At 42.3% G+C, this 23955-nt stretch overlaps 1 protein-coding gene and 1 pseudogene across 1 annotated transcript in view; both read left to right on the top strand.

Annotated features, from left to right (window-relative positions):
• The first annotated feature begins 1856 nt into the window (after positions 1–1856).
• The window catches only part of NFE2L2 (NFE2 like bZIP transcription factor 2), a 73127-nt gene continuing 51028 nt past the window's right edge, over positions 1857–23955 (top strand). Inside the window, exon 1 of the mRNA XM_033423637.2 lies at positions 1857–1875. The gene's annotated coding sequence lies outside the window, so the exon portion shown is untranslated. The remainder of the gene's footprint in view (positions 1876–23955) is intronic.
• LOC117200490 (putative uncharacterized protein FLJ44553) lies at positions 19594–22740 on the top strand (annotated as a pseudogene).

Below are 23955 nucleotides of genomic sequence, written 5' to 3'. Positions count from 1 at the left end.
TCACCAATAGGTGGCATCATTCATTTTGAAATTATATTTTATAATGTTATAGCCCAAAATTTTTAAGTAAGGAGTTCATTGAATAAATGTTTATTGGGCATCTTCTATGTGGAAGCTGCCCAGCTGGTCACCACTAACAGTGTGAAAAATAAAACTACTACAGATATGCTTTAACCTACTTCCTTTTCTAGTATACCCTAAAGGACATTCCACTTTCAGATTTCATCCTTGTTCTATAAAATAACATCTAAACCTGGATAACGACTACTCAAAAACGACAGTTTTACGTGTGTGTGTGTGTGTGAGTGTGTGTGTGTGTGTTTTCAACTCAACCTAGTATCATATTTTTAAAAGATGAGAGGGATGCTAAGTTAAATAAAACGAAAACTAGAAAAATATGGATTGAGTAGGGTGGGGTCAATCTGCAGAATTTAATCCAAGTTGGCTTTTAATTAACACTATTTACCATTTCTCAGTGAAAGGAACTTTCTTTCCTTTTGGAAGATAAGAAAAGTGCGATCCAGGCATAGCAGAACTACTTCTACAGCTTCCAAGGCTGCACAGTCCCATCTGGAGATAATAAAAGGTCCCATTCCTCTGTGTTTATTTCAAAAGGTTCATTCTCTGGAATGACCTGAGGTTGCAAACTGTAGAGCATTTGCCAGCTAAAAAGGTCTGCTGCCTGAATATTACTCAGGAAGTGTCTAGTCCCTAGGAGAGCTCCTCCAAGCTCCCCTTAGAGTAGAAAGAAGCCCCTTCTGCTCTTCCCAACAATATTACCTTCTCCACAGGCTGGGGGAAGAGAAGGAGAAAAAACAGAGAAAGGGGGAGGTGGAGCGGTGGGGAAATGAAACTGCAGTATTTGCATTAAACACCATGTAACAGCCACTAATTTATCCACCTACTGATGAGAGAAAAGGGACATTTGACCAAATATGTGCTTCTTTTTACTGAGCAACTTTAAAGGGCAATGAGTGGCATTAGGTACTTTGGGAGATGCAAAGATGGAGCATACAAGGATTTTTGCCATCCAGGAGCTCCCAATCTAGTAACCACAGTAGCGTCTTGTGTAGTAGTGATTAGAAGTATGAGCTCTAGGCTCTATTCATTTGAACCCGGACTCCACCACTTACACATTCCTGGATAAGTTATTTAACCTTTTCATGCTTCAGTTTCCTAACTTGCAAAATGGGGATAGAGTCATTAGGAAGATAAAATGAAATAATGCATTACATTTTTATAAAGAATGTTTATTATTATTAATACCAATAACTTTAATACACAAAGTAAATGTTCAGTGTCATAAGAGAGGTATATATAAAGACCTATGAAAACTCAGGAGCTAGAGCAGGAACTTCTTAGGAGGGCAGGGCAGAGCAAAGCATTCATTGTTAGTGTTTAAAAAAAAGAGACAACAGACCCCAAATGGAGTCACTTGTGTTAAGCCATGTGACCAATCAAGACTTAATACCTAACTTAATTGAGGTTTCAACCTCCCCCAGGAATATAATCTTAACTGGTCAGTCTGGAATTTCCTGGTCAGCACTAATGAGGTAATCCACTTGTTAGACCCCTTCCATCCTCCAGAGAAAGATGAGGTAATCTGCTCTTTCCTTGTCCTGCCCCCTTCTGCTTATAAAAGCCTTCCATTTTGTACATCTCCTTTCTGTCTGCTACATGGGATGCTACCCAATTCATGAATCACTGAACAAAGCCAATAAAATCTATAAAATTTACTCAGTTAAATATTTTTTTAAACATTTGGTGGCAGCAGTGGGATCTGAAGTGAACTTCTGATGGCTTCAAGAAACACAGGCATGGTATTCCACAAACCCACTGAGTCCTCTGTCTTCCTGCCATTTCCGAAGGCCATGGGTAAGTTCCTCTTGGTTCTGAGTTTCACTCTCTTTGGATTGAGCTCCTGATTTAATTGGCTTTCCAGCCCAGGGCAGGTCAGTTTAAGCTAGCAGACAGTTCCACCCAGAACTAACCCCTAGCCCTTGGTTCAGTTTTCAGTTCCCCATTTGATTGGAAATCTTAGCCCTTGGTTCTGTGACCAGATTCCACACTGGTAACTGTTGGCAATTTAGTCTGCAGTTTCCCATTTGTTTGGAATCAGCTTGCAGTCCCCATTCTTTGGGGTCTCTTGTTTCAATTCTCTCCCCAACCCCCGTTCCACATTGGGAATGGCTGGCAGTGTGCACAGTGCCTTCTGTTGGCCAGTCTGCAGTAACATTTCTTTGGTTACTGCGTGGTATATTAAGGTTCACATGTTTGTTTTGTTTTGTATGAAAGGCTATTATTGACAAGGATCTTGGAAGCCTAAAAGCCACAAAAATTGGTGGGCATGGATTGAACACTTAAAAGCTATTAGAGTACTTGCCACCAAACTCTAACACTCCTGTGTTAGGATAAGTTGGCCATAGAATGGGTAGGTGGACACTAGGTCACCAGCCAACCTCAAGAAAATTTGCAGGCAATGAAGTACACTGTAAAACACCACACAATTCCCAACCAAGCAGCACATTCCCTTTTTAGTATTAGTTTGACTCCAAAAGCTTAGCTAAATAAATACATAAATAAATAATTAAAAAATAATAAAATTTAAAATTAATTAATAACTCTTAAATTCTAAAATTCTAAAGAGTTAAGCACACCACCTTCCAGCACACCTGCTTATTTTATGTCTAAGTAAATTGACCTGGAAGCTGTAGATTTTTACAAAAATGGCAAAATCTTACTAAAAACAAGCTAGGATTACAGTGGCCATTATGGGGAATGTTCCAGTTAGACAAGATCTAATGAAGTGAACTTGAAAGCAAGCATTCCCAAATTAAACAGAATGAGATACATATCTTAATGGGTATGCAGAAGCCTCCAAAAGGCTTCATGATTCCAAAATAACTTCGTTGAAAGATTCATTGCAAAGGCTAATAAAAAATTCAAGACACAAGAGGTACCTAAAATAAAAGACTGTAAGACTGGCATGGCTCCTACTGTTCCTCTCTATCCTCATTTACCTGAGTATTCACGTTCCACTAATTCTCTGTCTGAACTGCTTTTCCATTCTGAAGAGGCTATTAAGCAGTTTAAAATAAAACCACCCAAGGTTGCAGGCAATTCTCCCCAGGTATCTTTCACTCCTTGGTCAAAGACTGAACTAAGGGCCACACTTAAAGAATTTGCTAAACCCAGAGAGGATTAAAAAACAAGCACTTCAAAAGTTTTTTGAAGAATTTAGAGTCATTATCGGGCCTATGACCCTGGTCTGTCAGATCTTTATCAGCTCGTGCACATGCTGGTAGAATCTGGTGAAGCACAAAAATGAAGGAAGCAAAATGCAAAACGCTGAGGATGATAATTTGAGATCCTCAATCTTCAGCATGGTCCGCTATGGACCATAAAATGCTCTCAAATTAGAAACTGATCTTTTAAGAGTCGTTCCTAGAGTCTTCCTGGGTCTGTTATTCAGACATGCAAACAAAAGAAAGATGAATCTGTGACAGACTTTAAAGCTCATCTGGAAGCGCTCTTCCTACAGCTTTCTGGGTTTCATAAAATAGGTGAGGTCACCCAACCTGCTCTAGCTACCCTATTTGTAGATGGATTATGTCCTGAGGTTAGTGGATTAATAAAAAGACAAAAAAATGGGATGGGAGGCTGGCTACCTGTTTGACTGAACTTGTGACCGTAGCTGAACACTTTGAAAGGACTTTGGAACAAGATTGTAAACAAAAATCCACCAAAGCTATTGACTTTAAAGTTATAACGGCTCCAAGGCCAGCTTGGATGCTTGGGTCCACTACATCACAGTCTCCTAGGGGGGGTCTATCGTTAAAATGCTGACTCAGGGGTTGATGTCTCAGTTGTATAGTCACTTGGGACTCTGGAAAAGATAATGTCCTCAAACAGCCTATGAATAATTTTCAACAGACTTGTAGGTATGAGCGCCCTCATATCGACCCTCAAAGGAGGGCCCCTGTATGGGCCCCTCCCAGAGTTGATGAGACTCTGAGGGATTTTCTGGTAAACTGTTACGTTATTCCCTTAAATAGCCAAGGGAAACTAGAATTAAAATCAGTGGAAAACCTTGCCAAATTCTGGTAAATACTGGAGCTACACTCTCTACTTTAAACCCCACTCAGAGCCTGCAGATGTGGTCCTGGAAAAACTGGCAGAAGCCAAGCCTGCTAAGGGTGAGAATACTTACCAGAGCGCGCTCTCCCAGATCTTTGTCTACAGCACCCAATAGAGAGAGAAAAATAAAATATCTTTTGCACCTTCTTTGGGGACAACAAAGGAGTTGTTTAGCACTTCCAGAAATATCTACTGTTTGTCCTGGCTGAAAATGGACAAGATATTTAGAAGGATTTTTAAGCAGCTCTGTGGTCAGAAATTGGCCAGTCTAAAAGCTGATATTCAGACCCTGATAGGAATTTTTTTAGGCCTCCTCCACTAAGCTAAAATAAAACTATGTACACAAAGAAAAAGAAAAACCTTCTAAAGATGGGTGGAACAGCCTATGATGTCATTTAACTTGCAACCCAATTCCTTGAAGAATTAAAAACAACTGTTCTTTTCTTATGAACCTTTACAAAACCAGAAATGCCCCAAGAACTCTTATCTAAGTCATCTCTTTAAAATATAAACTTCAGGGAGGTAATTCTCATTAGAACAAAAAAGTGGAAGGGGAGGTCATTTTAAACTTAAGCAAATGAAAAATCTCTTATATTCTTCTCCACAAATATTAGTGAAAAGCTCTAGCCATCTGAGCAGGTAACCTTAACTTATTTCATCTACCAGAAAACATTGATCCAACTTCTTTTATAACTAGTAAGTTTTGTATTATTATACCTGATCCATGGCAGTAATTTTAAAACAGAAGCTATAATATCTCTGTTTTCATCTGTCTATATGTTTGCGTGTGTGTGTGTATGTGTGTGTGTGTGTAATAGATGTGTAGTATTTTCTACCTTTGGATGGTAGTACCAAAATTAATTTGTAAAAGAACTCTACTTGTTTTTTCAAGTTCACATTATTTGAAATAATTTTTGGTAAATAAAAGCTACTTTAAGGTTGTTGGATTAATTAAAAGAGGTATGTCTTCAGAATTATCAGCATTAAAATAATGGAGGCATACTTACTCTACTTAGGTTTCTTGGTCAAACAAGTTCATGTAATCTTTGTTACACAATTTGTCAGCAAGAAAAATAGCTTGGGATGACAGCTGACTTTGTCTAATGTCTCATGAAATTTCTGCAGGTAGTCTAAACATAATTATCCCGAGTAAGTGAATTTAATAGATATAAACAGGATAGAAGTTTTTAGGTGAACTTTTAAAATAGTTTCCCCAAATCTTTTTGGTAAACTGAAACCTTAAGGTTTTGCTAAGTTAAATTAAATGATGGATAGTTATTATATATCTAGATCATTTCCAAGTGAGATAAAATGCTAAAACATTAGTTGCTGAGCACAGGCTTTTCTACATTTGCTTCCTTTCCCAGAGGACTAAAGATACTTGGATTTATTAGTAAACATGTTTCATGCCACACTGAAAACTTTACTATGAGAAAGCATATGTTTCTAGAAATTATAAAAAGTATTTATAAATTTGTCATTAGAATGCTAATATAACAGACAGTTCACAATTGTTTACACATATATATACATATATTTATATATGTTTACATATATATGTAATTAAAGCTACTAGAAATAATAAGGGAAACATCTCCATCTGCAAGGAAAGTAGGATGTATGTTTTCAGTAAAAGAAGGTATAAGGAATAGAGATGCATTTTTGTTTTGTTGAGGAAAAAGAAAGTAATTTTGTCCTAAAGTGAGACTGGTTATTTCAGAATGAGAAAGAGGAAAAACAAGACAAAATTGTAAAGGTTTGTGGAAAAGGAATCTTGGGGATAGAATTTTACATGTAGTCAAGCTGGCTAAGATTAAAATGAATTTATTTAAGTGAATGAGTTTTAATATCAAAAGTAAGCTGGTACAATATTAAAATTTGGTTTTCTCACTGTTGAAAGGACAGGATTTTTTTGGATTGTTGGTCTGCTCTTAATATGACGTTGTAAACAAAGGTTTTTTTTACCTTTTAAGTGATCTGTCTAGAGAGCAAAGATTCTGTGTCTTATCAAAATAATTTCCTGTGTTTGTTGTTTTTATCAGGTCTTTGATTACTTGAGTAAACCTAGTCTTCTTGCTATTAAAAGAGCTAAGTTTTGCTCAGAACTATGTAACCTTCTGTATTCGCATTCAAAGTCTTTGTCACTATGGTTAAATGGCTAAGTATTGTTTCACAGTGACCTATGATCCTATATGACCAATTGTTTTAAAATCTTTTGATATTTGTTTACGAACTTCCCAAAATCAAATTCTAAATAAATTCTTTTTGATTTATAACTAACTTTAGGATTTCCCAGAGTGTCCCTGGAAAATCACAAAAGATTTGTTCTTTCTCCTTATAAAAAGGGAGAGGTTAAACTAATTAGGCTTATTTGATATGTTAAATTACATGAGAAGCGTTGTCAAATAAGAAGTAATATTAAGCCTTCTTTATGTTGTATTTGTATAGGTATATGTTATAAGTGTTCCAGAAATTGAGAGAAATTCTTGGAAATCTGATATGTTCTGGTCTAATGTAACCAGTCACAATTATTATCTTAAAATGTGCATGTCACAGAAATAACCAAATTTCCTTGTCAATTAAGTTGTAAAAAAACTCTCATCAGATCTTTTTTTTTCTTTTCTTCTTTTTTCTTTTTTAGATCTTTAACCATGTCCATTTTTTATGTCTTTTATCATTTACAGAGTAATTGTTTTACTCTGATGCTTTTGCAAAAGTGTTCTTGCAAAAGTGCTTCATCTTTAAGGAGATTCATGGAAAGGACTTTGAAGTACAGGTTTCTAGTAACTATAAGATCATAAAACTGACCTGGGTAAGAACTTCCAGAACTAATGGAAAAACTGGATTCAAGCAAAATAAGTGTTAATTACATGGGACTGAACGAACTGAGGAGGATGACTATAATTTTTTATGACTTTTTGTTTGAAACATTGCTGGTTCCTTAATGGTTTTTTTCCCCAGATTTAAGGAAACCTTTTCTCTTAATTTATACATGACATGTAGCAATTTGGTAAAGTATACCTTTGTAAACACAGATGAAACATTTACTTTTTCTCCCTACCTCATCCCTCTATAATTAGAAAATTCTTGAGTATTCTTCCACAGCAATAGAGTTAGCTATTTGCGTAAGTTCAGTATGAATCAGTTCTCCTTGTAACAGGACACAATTGGAAACATGGGCTATATTACCAAGGCTTTGACTGGAATGTCATATTTGAGAGAGATATGCATGGACTCAGATATGACCAAAGTTTATATGGTCAGTCACTGTAAGTTTAATGCAGACAAATTGGTTTAACTTTATCTTTTTTTTAATGGGGGAAACTGTAGAGAGAAAAATTATGTTTGCACCTTTGTAGCTATTATATTCTAGTTCTGTTAATTGTCTTTAAGGTTTTGCTATATACCTATAAACTGGTCTGGATTCTAAAGTCTTATAGTTTCCTCAAATATCTTGCTACATTTCCAATTTTCTCCCCCTTTTCTGATTTGGAATCACTAAGAACATAGAATGCCCTTGAACTATATCAGATCCTCCTAACTACCTAGATGGCAACCAAACTTCAGGGATTTGAAACTTAGGTATACATCTCATAGCTGTATTCAAGTCAAATGGACTAGGAAGAGAGGTAACCGACTTAGAGGTAGACTGCTTCCTCTCAAGGGGCTGGATCAAGACTTCGTGAAACCCTTTCTTCTCCTTCTTCTCTTTACTCTGGCATTCACCTGGAAAGATAACACTATTGTCCACATCTCCCAAGCCATTGCTAAGGAGGGTATCTAGAATCTGGAAAAACTTTTTATTTCAGGCTAGGAGATTTACTTCCTGAATGCACTGAAAGCCTAACTGACCCCTGGCTTGAATGGGCAAATTCAACAATTTCTGCAAATGAAGCCATTAACAGTGCCACTTCAGTGGAAGCGGTTTGTGCCCCAACAAGATTTATCTTTGTATGTGGTGGTTATCATTCCCCTTTGGCCTATGGATGCCTAAATGGCTAGTGTATAACTGGGAACACACCTCTTAAGTTATCTAACCATGTCCCTAAACAGTCCACAATCAAACTGAGAAACCTCACTGGCCAACACCCCTGAATTTTGCATCATCGGGTTAGAAAGGACCTACCAGGCATTTTTCATGATTCAGAATTCTCTTCCTTTGGCAGGTCCCTACTTCCCTGGTTAGGAGTAAATGTGAATGAGGCTATGACCAGGAATGTCTCCTTAACTCTTGAAAGTATTGTGGAATCTACTGCTAAGAAAATAGCTGCCCAACAACAGTCCTTGGACTTTCTGGCCAAAGTTGGTTCTTGATAATAAGATAGCCCTTGATTATCTTTTAGCTGAACAAGGAGATACCTGTTCTGTAGCTAATACCACCTGCTGCACCTGAATTAACACTTCTGGAGAACTTGAAACTCAGTTACATATGATCACTAATCAAGCCACTGGCTTAAAAGGGTGACTCCTTCATCTAGTTCTTTCTTTGACTTATTTGATTTTCATTGGTTCGAGTCTTGGGGACCGTGGCTCTGAGGTACACTCCAGACATTGGGAATTATCCTACTAATAATAGTCATGGTAGTCTCCCTGTCATGTTGTATTCTCTCAAAAGCCTTAAATGCATGTTTGCGGCCATTAACCACTAAGCAAATGACCTCCCTAAGACTGGAATGCCAGAAAATGAATGAAGACAATGACCAACTAAAAAATTGTGAGCCTGAAGTCATGACCTGTGAATACCACACAGAGGATCAATAAAAGCTGTGAGAACTACAGAGCAGTAGCCGAGAATAGCACTAACACCTTAAATTTTTCTTGTCATACCTCTCAGTTAAGCTGCCCAAAGGATGGGAATTGTTAAAAAAGAGACAACAGGCCCCAAATGGAGTCACCTGTGCTAAGCCCATGTCAAAAAACCAAGACTTAGTACCTAACCTAATTGCAGTTACAACCTCCCCCAGGAATGTGATCTTAACCAGTCAGTCTGGAATTTCCTGGTCAGCACTAGTGAGGTAATCCACCTGATAGACCCCTTCCATCCACCAAAGAAATGTGAGGTAGTTTGCTCTTTCCTTGTCCTGCCCACTTCTGCCTATAAAAGTCTTCCATTTTGTACAGCTCCTTGGAGCTCCTTTCTATCTGCTAGATGGGACACTGCCCAACTCATGAATCATTGAATAAAGACAATAAGATCTTTGGAATTTACTCAGTTGAATTTTGTTTTTTAATAATGGCTTTATGAAGGTGGTATTGTAACTGAGCTTTGAAGAATAAGTAGGATTTGGAAATGCAGATATGGGGGAATGGAGAGTGCCCCAGGAAGATAAACTATGAACAAAGGTGATGGGAAAGGAGGTCAGAAGGTGTGGAGTGTTTGTTTGTAGCAGAAATAGTTAGTAGTTCAGTTTAGCTGGTATGAAGGACATGTGAAGAGAAAATGATGGTGAAAATTTAGCTGTAACAATAGGTTGGACTTATGTACAGGGCATACACAGGCATACTTGAAGATATTGCATACTTGGTTTCAGAACACCGCAGTAAAGCGAATATCGGAATAAAGCAAATCACATGAATATTTGGTTTCCCAGTGCATATAAAAGTTATATATATGCTATACTGTAGTCTGTTAAGTGTGCAATAGCATTATTTCTAAAAAAGGGAAAAAAACAACAATGTACATACCTTAATTAAAAAATAATGCTGTTGGGAAAATGGCTCTGATAGACTTCCTTGATGCAGAATTGCCACAAACCTTCAATTTGTAAAAAAAAAAAAAAAGGCAATATCTGCAAAGCGTGATAAAGCAAAGAGCAATAGAACAAGGTATAACTGTATCAGGCAATGGAGTTCAGCCTTTATAATTTGGGCAATAGGAAGCCATTGAAGGTTTTTGAGCAGGAAAGTGGTGTGCTCACGACCATGCTTTCTGAACTCAGCAACCAGGTGTGACATGTATTAGAAGAGAGATGAATGTGATTGTAACAGCTGCCGTTTCCTGAGTGCTAATGTATTAGTCCAGTTGTATGGTGAGAGTAACAAGGTAAAGGTGGTGGTGAGAACTGAGAAAGAACAGATATGAGATATTGGGGTGGTTAGAGTTTACTGAATTTGATGGGTGTTGCATATGGAAGGCAAGGAGGGGCTCTCTGGCTTGGGTGAGTAGGCAGATAAAAGTAAGGGCCTAGCAAGTTTGGGAGGAGAAACTCAGTGTGTTCATTTGTTGACGCAGGGAATTTAATGTAGTGAGACAATTGGGCAGTGATGTCCAGGAGGCAGCTAGAAATGTGGGCCTTGGGAGAAAAGCTCAGGACTGGAAAGATTTTCAGATGACCTGCAAAGTTATACCAGTAGATGGAGAAACAGAAGACTGGATTAAATTACCAAGGGAGAGTAGAAAGAGTGGCAAAAGATGACCAAGGGTGAGTCCTTGGGGTACACTCATATTGGGGAAAGGGTGACAATGATTCTGCATCATAACCAATTCATCAGATTTCACTATCACCTGATAGCCTGTGGACAGGAGCAGAGAAATTAGACAGTGTGTCCTATCCAGAGTAGGGATCATCAGTATTGGCTGCCTAGGGAGGGCAGGGGTGATGGAACCAGGGGTGCTGGTCAAAGCCTTGCTAGAATGTCTCCCTATGGATCTCAGGCTTAGAAAGGGCTGTCCAGTCTTGGTTTTATAGGGGTTCCATAACAAAGTACCACAAACTGGGTGGTTTAAAACAAAAGAAATTTATACTCCTCCAGTTCTGGAGGTTAGAAGTCCAAAATCAGGGTGTTTGCAAGGTTGGTTCCTTCTGAGGACTGTGTAGAAGAATCTGTTTCATGCCTCTTTCCAAGCTTCTGGTGATGACTGGCATTCCTAGGTGTTCCCTGGCTTGTAGATGCATCTCTCCAGTCTCTGTCTCCATTGTCACATAGCATTCTCCATGTATCTCTGTGCCTTCACATGGCCTTCTTCTTATAAGGACACCAGTCATGTTGGATTAATGACCTTATCTTAACTGATTACATCTGCAATGACCCTATTTATGGATAAGGACACATTCTGAGGTACTAAGGGTTAGGACTTCCACATTCCTTTTGGGGAGGATACAATTCAACCAATAAAAGTCCTGATAGCAAGAAAGAAAGTAGTGTAGGTAGGGGGAGGAGGAGAGAAATGGGGGCTGGTCAGTGTCGTAGAGATGCAGGTGGAATTTTTGAACACTAGAGAACAGTGGAAGTGCTTTTCGCCGCAAATGAGTCTGAGTTTGAGGTGACTGTATTGGTTTATACACATTTAATTACACCTCTAGGTTTAGAATATTTTTTTCCATCAGGAATTGACTTGGATATGTGAGTTGGGTGCTCTCCTAAAGCTCCAGCATAGATGGACCCAGCCCTCTGCAGAGACTTGGGGTGATAATCTGTTTGCAAGTGGGAGGCTAGGGGATTTGCCCTAAGCCATGTTTTATGGCAAGCCCATCATATTTATATGGTTTGTTGTTATTTGGGGTGACCTGGGGTTAGGGGAGCTGTTGGAAGTAAGAGGGGCCAGACTCCCAACCAACCTTTGGACGTTCACTCATCTCTAGTTTATCCTTTCATCCTGCTGACCTTTCCAGATGTATTGTAACTGTAGTAACCCTAATGTGTTCGTTGAAAATGGAACCAAGACGACATGATTTCCATGCTCTCAGACTCACTTTCTGGCTCATGCTCATCAGCAGAGAGGGCAGTGTGTGAGTTAACTTTTCTAGTATGGTAGTTCAAGCATTTGGGGGCAGCCTTTAGCAGCAGCGGTCTTACATAATGATGACACAGGCTTTTGCTGCCCTTGGAACAGTGAATAAGAAACTGCACACAACATAACACGACCTGTGTTACAACACAGATTTTGCAACTCACACAAACAGCAAGGTACACATTAAGTACAGTAGAATGGTTGCTTGTAGGCCAAAGGAGGAGGGTGGGGGGAGACCCAAATAAAGTGAGATGACTGATTGATAAAAGAAGAGGGGGGCATTGCAGAGACTGATAAGGAGAGGGTACTACAGACTAAGGAGTGTGATTAATACAACCTCCTGCGTCAGAAGTTTTAAAAAACAAACAAAAAACAGCCAGAATATCTGGGTCAGAACTGCAAATCCACTGTTCACTAGCGTTTTGGAAGTTAGCTAACCTTTCTACAGCTCATCATCTGTAAAATGAGATAGTATTAGTACCTACCTCATGAGATTGTTGTGACAATGAAATGAATCTGAACGTATAAAGTGCTTAGAAGAGCACCTGGCACCTAGTGAACACTCAACCGGAGGGTTGAGTGAATTAAGTAAAATAATCCATATAAAATGCTTAGCACAGCACCTGGCCCATAGTGTTCAATCCACGTTAGTTAACTGCTGTTGTCATAGGCATCATCGTTATCACCACCATCATTTCTTTACATGGCCAACACCATGCCTTAAATGAGAGAGAGAGAGAGAGCTGGAGACTGTTTTGCACCATTGAAAGACAATGCTTTCTACTATGCTAATTGCTAATTCCACCTTCATCATTCCTTTTGTGTAATCTTGGGCAAGTCGCTTCACTTCTTGCAGTATTGGTTTCCCCAAGTAAGCCTCCTACACCTGTCGTCAGCATTAAATCTCACTCTTGGCACATCACTCCCTTGGAAGCTGTAGTGCTGGAACCCCGCACTTAGTTGTATTAGTTGCTGTGACAGGACCCAAAGCAAAGGCAGGGGCCTGATCCTCAGGGAAGTCACAATGGTCCTTGTGAAATTGCCTGACCCCTTAGGCATGTCACGCCCTCTAACACAAGCCCTATCAGTGTAGCCTACTTGAACCCCAGATATGGGGTCATTGGGAACTATTGGTGCCTCATGGAAGCAGAGGCCCACCCAAGATGGGATAATCTGGGTTACCCACCGTTGTCTCATGGATTCTACTCATCTTGTTCTGACCTTTTCTGTTTGGAGTCGGAGTTACCAAGGACTTGCTTTGTCAGTTGTTGTACTGTTTCACAGCTCTTCTCTCATTTAGTCCTCATAACAGCCCTGTGAGGAAAGAACTGTTACTCTCATCACTTTGTGAATGAGGAAACTGAGGCACAGGGATGCAGAGTCATTTGCCCCAGGTTATACAACTAGTAAGTGGCTGAACCAGTGGCTGAACGCTTGCAGCCTGGCAGCAGAACATTTGCTACTATACCACCCCTTGGAAGTTCCCAGGGAGTTTGGCAGTTTGGATCCAAAGGGAAATTGGACGTAATCTTGATGCGACAATTTCACCTTAATGAATTTACCTGATAGGTCTGTTTGACTGGCTGTTTGAATGCTTATAATGGCAAAAACAAACAAACAGGAAAACAGCTAAACATCCATTTATAGAAGACTGTTTAAGTAATTTACGCTACATAGTTGCAGTGGGATGATGCAGACTCATGAAAAAGAATAATGTAGATTTATATGCATTAATATGAAACTATCCCCAAGATGTAGTCCTAAGTGAAAAAAAAAAGCTTGCACAAGTATGTACATTAAAAAAAGATTGCAGAGACTTCCCTGGTGGTCCAGTGGTTAAGAATCTGCCTTCCAATGCAGGGGATGTGGGTTCAATCCCTGGTCGGAACTAAGATCCCACATGCTGTGGGGCAACTAAGCCCGTACACTCTAGAGCCCTGCGCCACAACTAGAGAGCCACCGTGCTGCAACCAAGATCCCACATGGTGCAACGAAGACCCAATGCAGCCAAATAAATATTTTTAAAAATTGCAGGGCTTCCCTGGTGGCGCAGTGGTTGAGAGTCCGCCTGCCGATGCAGGGGACACGGGTTCGTGCCCCGGTCCGGGAGGATCCCACATACCGCGGAGCGGCTGGGTCCGTGAGCCATGGCCGCTGAGCCTGCGCGTCCGGAGCCTGTGCTCCGCAACGGGAGAGGCCACAACAGTGAGAGGCCCGCGTACCACACACACACAAAAAAAAGAATTGCAAAAGGAATGTATATAACACGCTATCATTAATACTTTTTTTAATAATTTTATTTATTTATTTTTGTCTGCGTTGGGTCTTCGTTGCGGCACGTGGGCTTTCTCTAGTTGTGGCGAGTGGGGGCTACTCTTCGTTGCAGTGCACAGGCTTCTCATTGCAGTGGCTTCTCTTGTTGCGAAGCATGGGCTCTAGGCGCATGGGCTTCAGTAGTTGTGGCATGTGGGCTTCAGTAGTTGTGGCTCACTGGCTCTAGAGCGCAGGTGCAGTAGTTGTGGCGCACGGACTTAGTTGCTCCGCGGCATGTGGGATCTTTCCAGCCCAGGGCTCGAACCTGTGTACCCTGTATTGGCAGGCAGATTCTTAACCATTGTGCCACCAGGGAGGCCCTCTATCATTAATACTTTTAAAAAAGAGGTGGACACACACACATACTTACTTGTAGTTTTAGCTAAAAAAAAAAATGCCCCTAGGGCTTCCCTGGTGGCGCAGTGGTTGAGAGTCCGCCTGCTGATGCGGGGAACACGGGTTCGTGCCCCGGTCTGGGAAGATCCCACATGCCGCGGAGCGGCTGGGTCCGTGAGCCACGGCCGCTGAGCCTGGCGTCCGGAGGCATATGTAAGAAACTGGAACTAGTGCTTATCTCTGTGGGCAGAATTGGAGGATTAGAGATCTTCTGGGGGAGGCAAAATTACTTCTCATCCTTTTGTACGATTATGTATTTTAAATCATAAATGTTTATTTCCTTTTCAAAAATTATTTTAAAAGAGAACGGGCAAGAAAAGAAGAAAGACTCGTGGGAGGTATGGAGGTTTCAGCCCCTTCTCCGATGTTCCTGTTCACTCCTGGGTTTCTGGGGAAAAATGGTTTAGCATTGCATGCTAGCATCGTTTGAGTGCTTACTTTGTGGCCACTTTTGCACTAAGGGCTTGGTATGCCTTATCTCACTTAAACCTCATAACTATCTACAAGGCCATTTTATTTCACCTCTTTCTTATAGAGATTGCTCGCAAGCAGACCTGAGTTGGGAGTGCAACCTGAGCGGATTCTCCAGAGGTAATAAACATCTAGAATAGGCCTCCCTGCCACTAGCCCATGCCCATTCCATTCAGTTGTTAAGGATGCTGAAGGTCTCTTAGAACAGTGGTTCTCAAAATGTGGTCTCCAAATGGCAGCATAATTATCATCTGGGAACTTGTTAGAAATGCAAATTCTCAGGCTACACCCCAGGCCTACTGAATCACAAATTCTGTGGGCGTGACCCAGTGGATATGGTTTAACAAGCCCTCCAGCTGATTCCGATATATGTTTCATATTTAGAACCACAGTCCTAGGCCAATGGACTCACCTGGGAAACATTAAAAATACCAATGCCTGAGTCTTACCTCACCCCAGAGATTCTGATCTAATTGGTTTGGGATGTAGCCTGGGCATGAGTTTTTCAATGCTCCCCAGGTGATTGAAACCACTGTGACCTAGAACTTTGGAAGCAGTCCCCTGCATCTGGGAATGGCTAATGGCACAGTTAGAGCATAAAATCAAGCTGCGGAGACTAATAAATATGTAGGGGCATCACAACTTCCCAATTTTAAGTCCTGTCCCCTTCCCCAAACCCTGCACCTAACGCAGGAGGCAGAGCCATGGGTGGGCAATGCTCTTTGGCTGAGCAGGTATGAACTTATTACTTTGAGCCCTTTAGTAGTGTTACTTACTTTTTTTTTTTTTTTTTTGGTACGCGGGCCTCTCACTGTTGTGGCCTCTTCCGCTGCGGAGCACAGGCTCTGGACGCACAGGCTCAGCGGCCATGGCTCACGGGCCCAGCCGCTCCGCGGCATGTGGGATCTTCCCAGACCGGGGCACGAACCCGTGTCCCCTGCATTGGCAGGCGGACTCTCAACCACTGCGCCACCAGGGAAGCCCGAGTGTTACTCACTTTAAGCCTACAAATTCAGTCTTTAGTGAACACTGAGAAGAGGCAGGAGAGAAAATATCAAATTATCCACAAAATAATTTAATGGGGGAAATGAGATCTGTAAATGGCACAGTAAAAACCTAATTTTACCAGCTCACCATTTCTTGTACTTAAATATTTTGTACTGAAGATCACATCATATCACATCTCCAACAAAAGAGGGGTTCAATCAGCGTTTTGTCTAGTCAGTGAATCCACTAATCAAATGAATGAATGGATGTCACTGAAGGAGAAGCTGATTCTGTCTTTGGCATCCACAGCCCAACTTACTACCAATGCCGTTCTTGGAGTGGAGTGTGGGGAATAAAAATCCATTTACAATAAGCGTGCTAAAATCAGGTGCTAGAGCTGAATGTCACCCTAAGGGGACTATAAACCCCGATGGGAGTGGGAAGGGTGAAGCAGGTGGCAATCAAATATTTCCAGGTTTCCTCCCGGGAATATAGTAGGATGGCACTTCCCCAACCCCTTGGAGTTCTCTGTGGCCGTGTGACTTGCTTGGGTCACTGAAATAAGCAGAAGTGTTGTGTTTTGCTTCTACACAAAAGCTTTAAGAGCCAGTGTGTGATTTGTCCTACCTCTCCGTAGGGTGACCAACCTTCCTGGTTGCCTGAGATTAAGGAATTTTCCAAGGTGTGGGATTTAAAGCGCTAAAATTGGGCCACCTCCAGGGATTAATGTTTCAAGTAGTGATCATTCCATAAGCTTGGGTCCAGGAATGAGGGCAATTCATCAGACAAGACTCAGAGCATTGAAATAACTTGCCGGGGGACACACTGCTAAGATTGGAGATGGGTTCCAGGCCATGTCTGTCTGACTTCAGAGACCACGGTCATGCAACACTCCACCTGGGTGTAGGTAGTCTTTATTACAGGTATCTTTTTAAATTTTGTTTTCAACTGTTGAGACTCTGGTCCACAAAGGCAGGTGAGAACACCAACTTTCCCAAATTCATTGAATGACACTCATTCCACAAACTGGTGTCCTGGGCTACACAAAGATGAAGAAATGCTATCTATGATTTCTTCCCTCAAGAACTATATAATGTAGAAGGGAGATAGACATGTACATAGCTCTCTGTATCACAAGACAAGCTGATAGACATTATTAAAACATTTTGTGTACCTTTCTGTATTTAGAAAATTTACCACAACAAGCGCATATTAGTTTTTTTTAAAGCGTTTATTTTAGAAAGCAACAATGAAAAACAGCTAAAGTATTTTTACCCTTCAGGTTACCAATTCTCAGCACATCAGTAATAATAACAATAATAATAATACCTAGAGAAAGTATATTAATGCTTTCTTTTTCTGAAGGTCAGTACCATTTATTCAAAGATGATGGTACAGTTGCACTTACCTGGCTTCAGCAGGATAGCAGCATTGAGATTTCATTCTATTATGCTGACAAATTTCCCATTGTATTCATGGTTCCTCATTCACCCTGTGTGACCAATGGCCCAAGTATGCATGCCCACTGGGCAGGATTCTCTGCTATGGATCAAAGACAGCTAACTGGTCCAAAGGAGGGTAGTCTTTGTTAAGGAATGAAGGAACCAACCCTCCCTAAAGATCATTCCCACTGGTCAAAGGTATTAGAATAAAACCTTATCCAGAGAGGGTGTGGTGACCGGACCTGAGGCAGAGGAAATTTGAAGCCCAGGACCTTCCAGGATAACTGGGCTCTCTTGCCAGTCCTGGACAAAGAGAGTGTGGTTTCTGGAGAAAGCATGACTGTCCTGCTGTCTGCAGTTGGACAGCCTCCTGGGAAATTTTGGTCTCTGAGTACAGTCAATAGTACCACCTGCTTTGGTGACTTGAGCAGGAGTTAAGCAGCAAATGTGTGTATGTTGGAACTGTTTGGGGAATGGAGATGACAATAAGCAAACAAACAAAACCTACTGCTTTGAGATGTTTTGTAACAGCTGTGCTCCCTACAGAATGGGTTTCCTCATTGCCTGGATCCAAGAGCATCTTCTGGGTCCTCCCTGTTCGAATGCTGAGTGTCCATGGAGAATATGAGCCGAGGAGGGAGGGGGTGCTGTCTCCCAGCTAAGACCGGGCAGCAGTCATGCAGGTAAAATCTCAGCAGCTGTGGTGAGGTGGTGCAGAGGGCCTGGGGTCTGTCAACTCCAGGTGAGAGATTTCCCCCAGGTCTATTGGTGAATGTGCTCCCTCTGAGCAAGCCATAGACAGGGATGTCATTGTAACTTGTGCCTATGACATCTTTGCCCAAGAACAGCACAGATTGAATTTTATGTTCTTTTTTTTTTTTTTTTTTTTTTTGCGGTACGCGGGCCTCTCACTGTTGTGGCCTCTCCCGTTGCGGAGCACAGTCTCCGGACGTGCAGGCTCAGCGGCCATGGCTCACAGGCCCAGCTGCTCCGCGGCATGTGGGATCTTCCTGGACCGGGGCACAAACCCATGTCCCCTGCATCGGCAGGTGGACTCTCAACCACTGCGCCACCAGGGAAGCCCTGAATTTTATGTTCTTTATAATATGGAAGGAAAGATATAGACTTGCCACTTCTTCATGCCTTGAGACATCTCATAATATATGTTATACGTGATATGTGTATATATATAATAATCATTATATTATTATCCTATTATTCTAGTACTATGCCAGTCAGGAGAGGCTAGATAGGCTGCATTAACACATAACCCCCAAATATTATTGACTTAACATGATAAAAGTTTACATCTTACACCACAATTCAGTGTAGGTAGGGGGCTCTCCTGGGTGACTCCTTCAAGTGGTGACTTTGGGATTCAGGCTCCTTTCATCTTAAAATGCCATCAGCTTGGGAATTCCCTGGTGGTCCCGTGGTTGAGACTCCGTGCTCCCAATGCAGGGAGCATGGGTTTGATCCCTTGTTGGAGAACTAAGATCCCGCATGCTGCATGGTGCGGCCTAAAAAACAAACAAAACGAACAAACAAAAAATGCTTCAACATTTGGCCTCAACAGTTGCCACCAAGGGAGAAAGGAGTACGTTAAAGTCTGTGGCTACGTCCACTACTTCTGCCACATCCCACTGGCAGAACCCAATCACAGGGTCCCATCCTAACTGCAAGGGAGCCAGGAAATGTCATTTGTGTGCCAGGAAGAGAAAACGAAATTGATGGGTGTCTCGCCAATCTTTCCTGCAAGTTTCTCCAAGGTGAGTTATTATGTAGTATTTTTCTTCTAATTATGCTTTGCATTTGATACCATTTAGGCTGCCTCCTTGCTTTGCACTGTATTCTGTGACATCCACGTGCAACATCCCATTCCTCACAACAGCGCTGTGAGTTGTCAGGACGGATTTAATAGGGGAAATGATTGAGGACCTCGAGACCCAGAGTAGTCACATGACTTGTCCAAAGTCACACACTACTGTGACAGAGCTCTCTCTTAGGTTGGCAGTCTCTCCACTACACCACCCTGTCTACCCCAGAAGCTCAGACTAGATTAAGGCACAGATCCAAGTGTGCAAGAAATATATTTTTATTCTACTATAAATCAACCTAATTTATCTTTTAAGCCCCTGCTCTCTCTTGGAAGGTGTCAGCAATGAGTCCCATCATTTTAATATCTCTCTGCCTTCGAGGGCTTGCCTGGGTTTGGGGTGGGACATGGCGGGGGTGCAGGGGTTAGTGCCAAGGTACTGGGGGATCCATGTGCTCCTTAAGTCAGCTCTTTGAGAAGGCACCAACCCAGATGACTACAGTTCCTTCTAGTCTCCCCGCTGATAGTGATGCATGTGTGCCTCCTTCCTGCCCACACGGCCCATGTGTGTCCAGCCGCTCCCTGCTACTTTGGGGCCACTCCAGGGTCCGGGAAGCTTCATAGGCCCACACCCCACAGCCATTCTTCTCTCCAGGCTTGTGCCTTTCCGAGGAAGGAGGGGAGGGGAGGAGGGAAGGAGGCACTCAGGCCTTTGCTCTCTCATTTTTCATCCATCTCTCCTCCCACCCCAGTGAGAGGAAGTGTTTCCCCATCTTCCAGGGAAAACCCACTCTCCCCAAACCTTTTTCCTCCGAGTAACTTTGGCTATACACCAAATCCTCTCCAGTCCTCTGAGGGCATTTATAAAACAAAACGCAACTCAGAGAAGTTTCTTGTCCTTGTTTTGCTTTTTATCCTGTCACATCATTCCCCTACCTTGAGGCAATGAAACAAGGGCCTGCTGTCCAAGGCATGGAGGTGGGGACAGGGAATACCAAGAAACAAACCATTTCTCAATCACATGTGTATCACATGTAACTTCAGCAGGTCCTGGTGGAGTGAAGTCTCTGTGTCATTTTCCTGCAACTAACAGTGAGGGAAAGAGGCATTGATGGAAGTTATTATATTTGGGAACTAGCAGGTTAGACCCCTTTCTGCCTGATTGGTCTTTAAATGTACACTTCCCCCTCCTCCACCTTGTCCCCTATGGCTCCACCCGCAAAGGATTGATCTGACAATCTGGGTGATCAAGTTTTCACTTAAGAACTGAGGACCTGGTCTTCTCAGAGGAAAACCCACAGCTGGGAAAGCCTGTCTATAGATGATTCCCTAGTCTTCTAAATGTGGAAAAGGGGATTTGTTTCTCTGTGTGTTTAAATGTTTATCACTTCCCCTACCTCAGTTATGAGCATGCACCGTAGAGGTAATCTGTTCCCAGGAGGACATGTCATTGTACATGTCATCCATAGTGATGATGGGAAAAGGAAGCATTAAGACGACTTAAGTGGAAAGATCACTTGTAAGAGCTGCAGAAGTCAGACCAACTGACAGGCAAAGAAATGCTGCCTTAAAGCAAAGCATCATATAAAAAAAAAAATCTGACTTGTACCAAATCCTATTTGCAAAGTGGATTTTAGAATCATTTCAAAACACACTAGGCTTTCAAAAGATGTTTGTTTTAGAGTGCAACTGGCCTCTGGTCAAAAACTGAAGTTTAGGTAATGCACAGTAACAATTGTTGTATAATTACTGGCCACAAAATACCAGGTGCCCAACCAAGCCTTTTCTACCCATTTAAGAGAGCCACGCCAAGCAAAAATGCCCTGCCTAGCCATACCCAGAAGTTCCAAAGCTCAACCTTTGTCACCAGGAAGGACAAAGGAATTAATTCACAGAGCAAAGCCATTATAAGGCACAACCAGGTGTTCTGTTGTAAACACCTTTTGTTAATACATGTTGAGAGTTGAACTTTCTCACATTTAAAGGAGGCCTGCTTGAGAGAGAATTTAAACCAAGCCAGGCCCAAGGTTGTTTTCTTTTTTAGATGTGTGACATCATAACTATGGTGTCTACAGAGTAGGGAAGCGCTGGCTTTGGAATCCAAAGTCTCCCCCAGCTATCCTTTGACCTAAGGATTGTAGTGTTCCCTGTTCTTGTGTGAACAGATTGCTTTAGCATCAAGGGAATGAACTCGAAGAGAACAGACAAAACGCAGGAATGTTACAGGGAAGAAACATATTAAGAGACCTAAAGATGCACTTCCTCATTATATGTAAAGGAAGCTATTTCCTAGATTCCTGGAGCTATAAAAAGCCAAGTGAATTTGCTTAAGTTAATAAATTTTATTGAATTATGATGATAATACCACAGCAAAATGTTTTGTTTCCTCTCTTTATTGCTTCCTGTTAGTTACTGAGAGAAGAAATCCAGTGTAACTTTTTTGTACTCTGTTAATGATGAGGCTCTCTCCTTTGTTTTGCATGTGCTTCCCAATGTGTGTGTTTGTGTGCCTATGTAATTAAATTGATAAGATGGATGCGTGTGTGTGGTTGCTACAAACACAGATGTAAGGCTAAAGGTGGGGCCCAGTTTTGTTACAGCAAAACCCCATCATAAAAGCCCTTTGCCAGGTATTGGAACTGATTGTTCTGGACTGAGAGGAAAGGCAAAATCTTCAGTTCTCAGAATGACCTGAAAAATCTGTGGTATGAACCTTATTCTTCTTTCCTAACCCTGGAATTAGAATGAAGGTCCACATTCAGCTAAGATGACTAATCTGCTTTGGTTTGTCAGTGTCACATGTCCCAGAAACAGTCTGGGTCCCCCTGGGTTCAGCTGATGTACCCCGAGTTCTTCTTCACCAATAGCGGCAGAGGCTGAGGCGGCGGCAGCGGTAGAGTGGACATCACTTAGCGGGGGTGTGAGCCAGGGGCTATCTGAGCACCTCCCTGTCTTCTCTCTGCGTCCCCTCCAGGTTGGTGCCGAGCTGCATTTCACACATGAGGAAACCAAGGAAAAGAGATAAGTTATTAACCTGAGCCATGTAGAATTCCTGTTTTTGCAGGTCAGAAAAGTCTAATATCAGCAAGTTCGTATGATTCAACCTAATATTTGCCCAGTTAGTAGGTTGTGATTCCAGAGTTTGAACTCTTACCTACCCCCAAAATGGTAGCTGCATATCTGTATTTCAGATGGCAGCCTAGGGCTCTGAGCAAATGCATTCAAAAATAAATAAACAGGGCTTCCCTGGTGGCGCAGTGGTTGAGAGTCCACCTGCCGATGCAGGGGACACGGGTTCGTGCCCTGGTCCGGGGAAATCCCACATGCCTTGGAGCGGCTGGGCCCGTGAGCCATGGCCGCTGAGCCTGCGCGTCCGGAGCCTGTGCTCCGCAACGGGAGAGGCCACAACAGTGAGAGGCCTGCGTACCGCAAAAAATAAATAAATAAATAAATAAACAGTGCTATCAGTAGATGACTTCCTTTCTTCTCCAGTCTGAGGTTTCAACTACTGACTTTATTCACGTCATAGTGTGAAAGTTGGCTGGAGCCAGACAAGACTGCCCTGCCTGTGGCTATTGTTTTTGCTGTGAAGCTGAAACCAGCCCATCAAACCAGCTCTGTCAGGCTGGCTGCCTCCCAACCTGCCTGCCTAAATGTATCTTCCTCTCAGGATGGCACAGAGGCATACACCCCATCTCCCCAGCTGAACTACCACCGCTGGAACCACTCACCTGTGACCACATGCCTTCCTCCTAGAACCATTGTTAAACTCTTCTCAACTTCCCCTGTTAACACACTGATGATTAGTTTATCATCAGATTATGTGAGCTCGGGGCTTGGATCAAGTGAATTTGGTTTGGAGCTGACGGGTAAGGTCAGGAGCGTGAGGGTGAATCATAGACTGTTAGATGCAGCAGGTATGTTAGAAGCTGTGTTGGCCCATCCCAGCATTTTACAGCCGTAGAAACTGATATACAGGTGCCAAAGCTTTGGTGTCTTGATTGTGGAATGACCACATTTTACCTGGGACCGAAGGGTTTCCTGGAGTGTGAGACTTGCAGTGCTCAAACTGGGAAAGTCCTGGACAAACCAGGACGAGTTGACCACTCTCCTTGCTTGGGAGCCCCAAACTCTTCTGATTCTCTGGGCAAGTCAGATTTGTGCAAGCCCTGACAGCAAAGGCCCCACGGCTGCTTGGTACAGCTCAAAAACCCCAGGTGGAGAAATGACAGCAACACAAACTTACACGGCACAGTTTAACCCCGGCTCGCTCCCCTGAAAGGTCAGTATCCAGGCGTGAACTTGGATGCCACGTGGAAGCAGCCATGTGAGGTAAGGTTGTGTCTGCCTCATGGCTGACTGAACTCTTAGCCTCTTGGGCCAACTGCATTTGGGAAAGCCGGGTGGATTGAGTCAGTCTCAGAAAATAAGGCTGTGGTCTGCTTTATTGACTTCCTAGAGAGGGCCACTGGGTCTGCCCCAGCCATGCAGTTCACAGAGCCTGCTAGGAGAGGGCCGCTCTGTCTTGTCTGTGCTCCATGTGGCTGCGTGGAGGGTGGAATGGAGAAGTGGTCAGGCAGGGAGAAGGGTCAGCAGGGTGCCCCGTGCTACCATCGCTTCCTCTTTCAGAAGTTTTGTCATTCAGAGGTTTTGAATCCTGC

Source organism: Orcinus orca, chromosome 7 (genome assembly GCF_937001465.1).
Source record: "Orcinus orca chromosome 7, mOrcOrc1.1, whole genome shotgun sequence".
Lineage (NCBI taxonomy): Eukaryota > Metazoa > Chordata > Mammalia > Artiodactyla > Delphinidae > Orcinus > Orcinus orca.
This window is presented reverse-complemented; position numbering and strand designations above follow the sequence as displayed.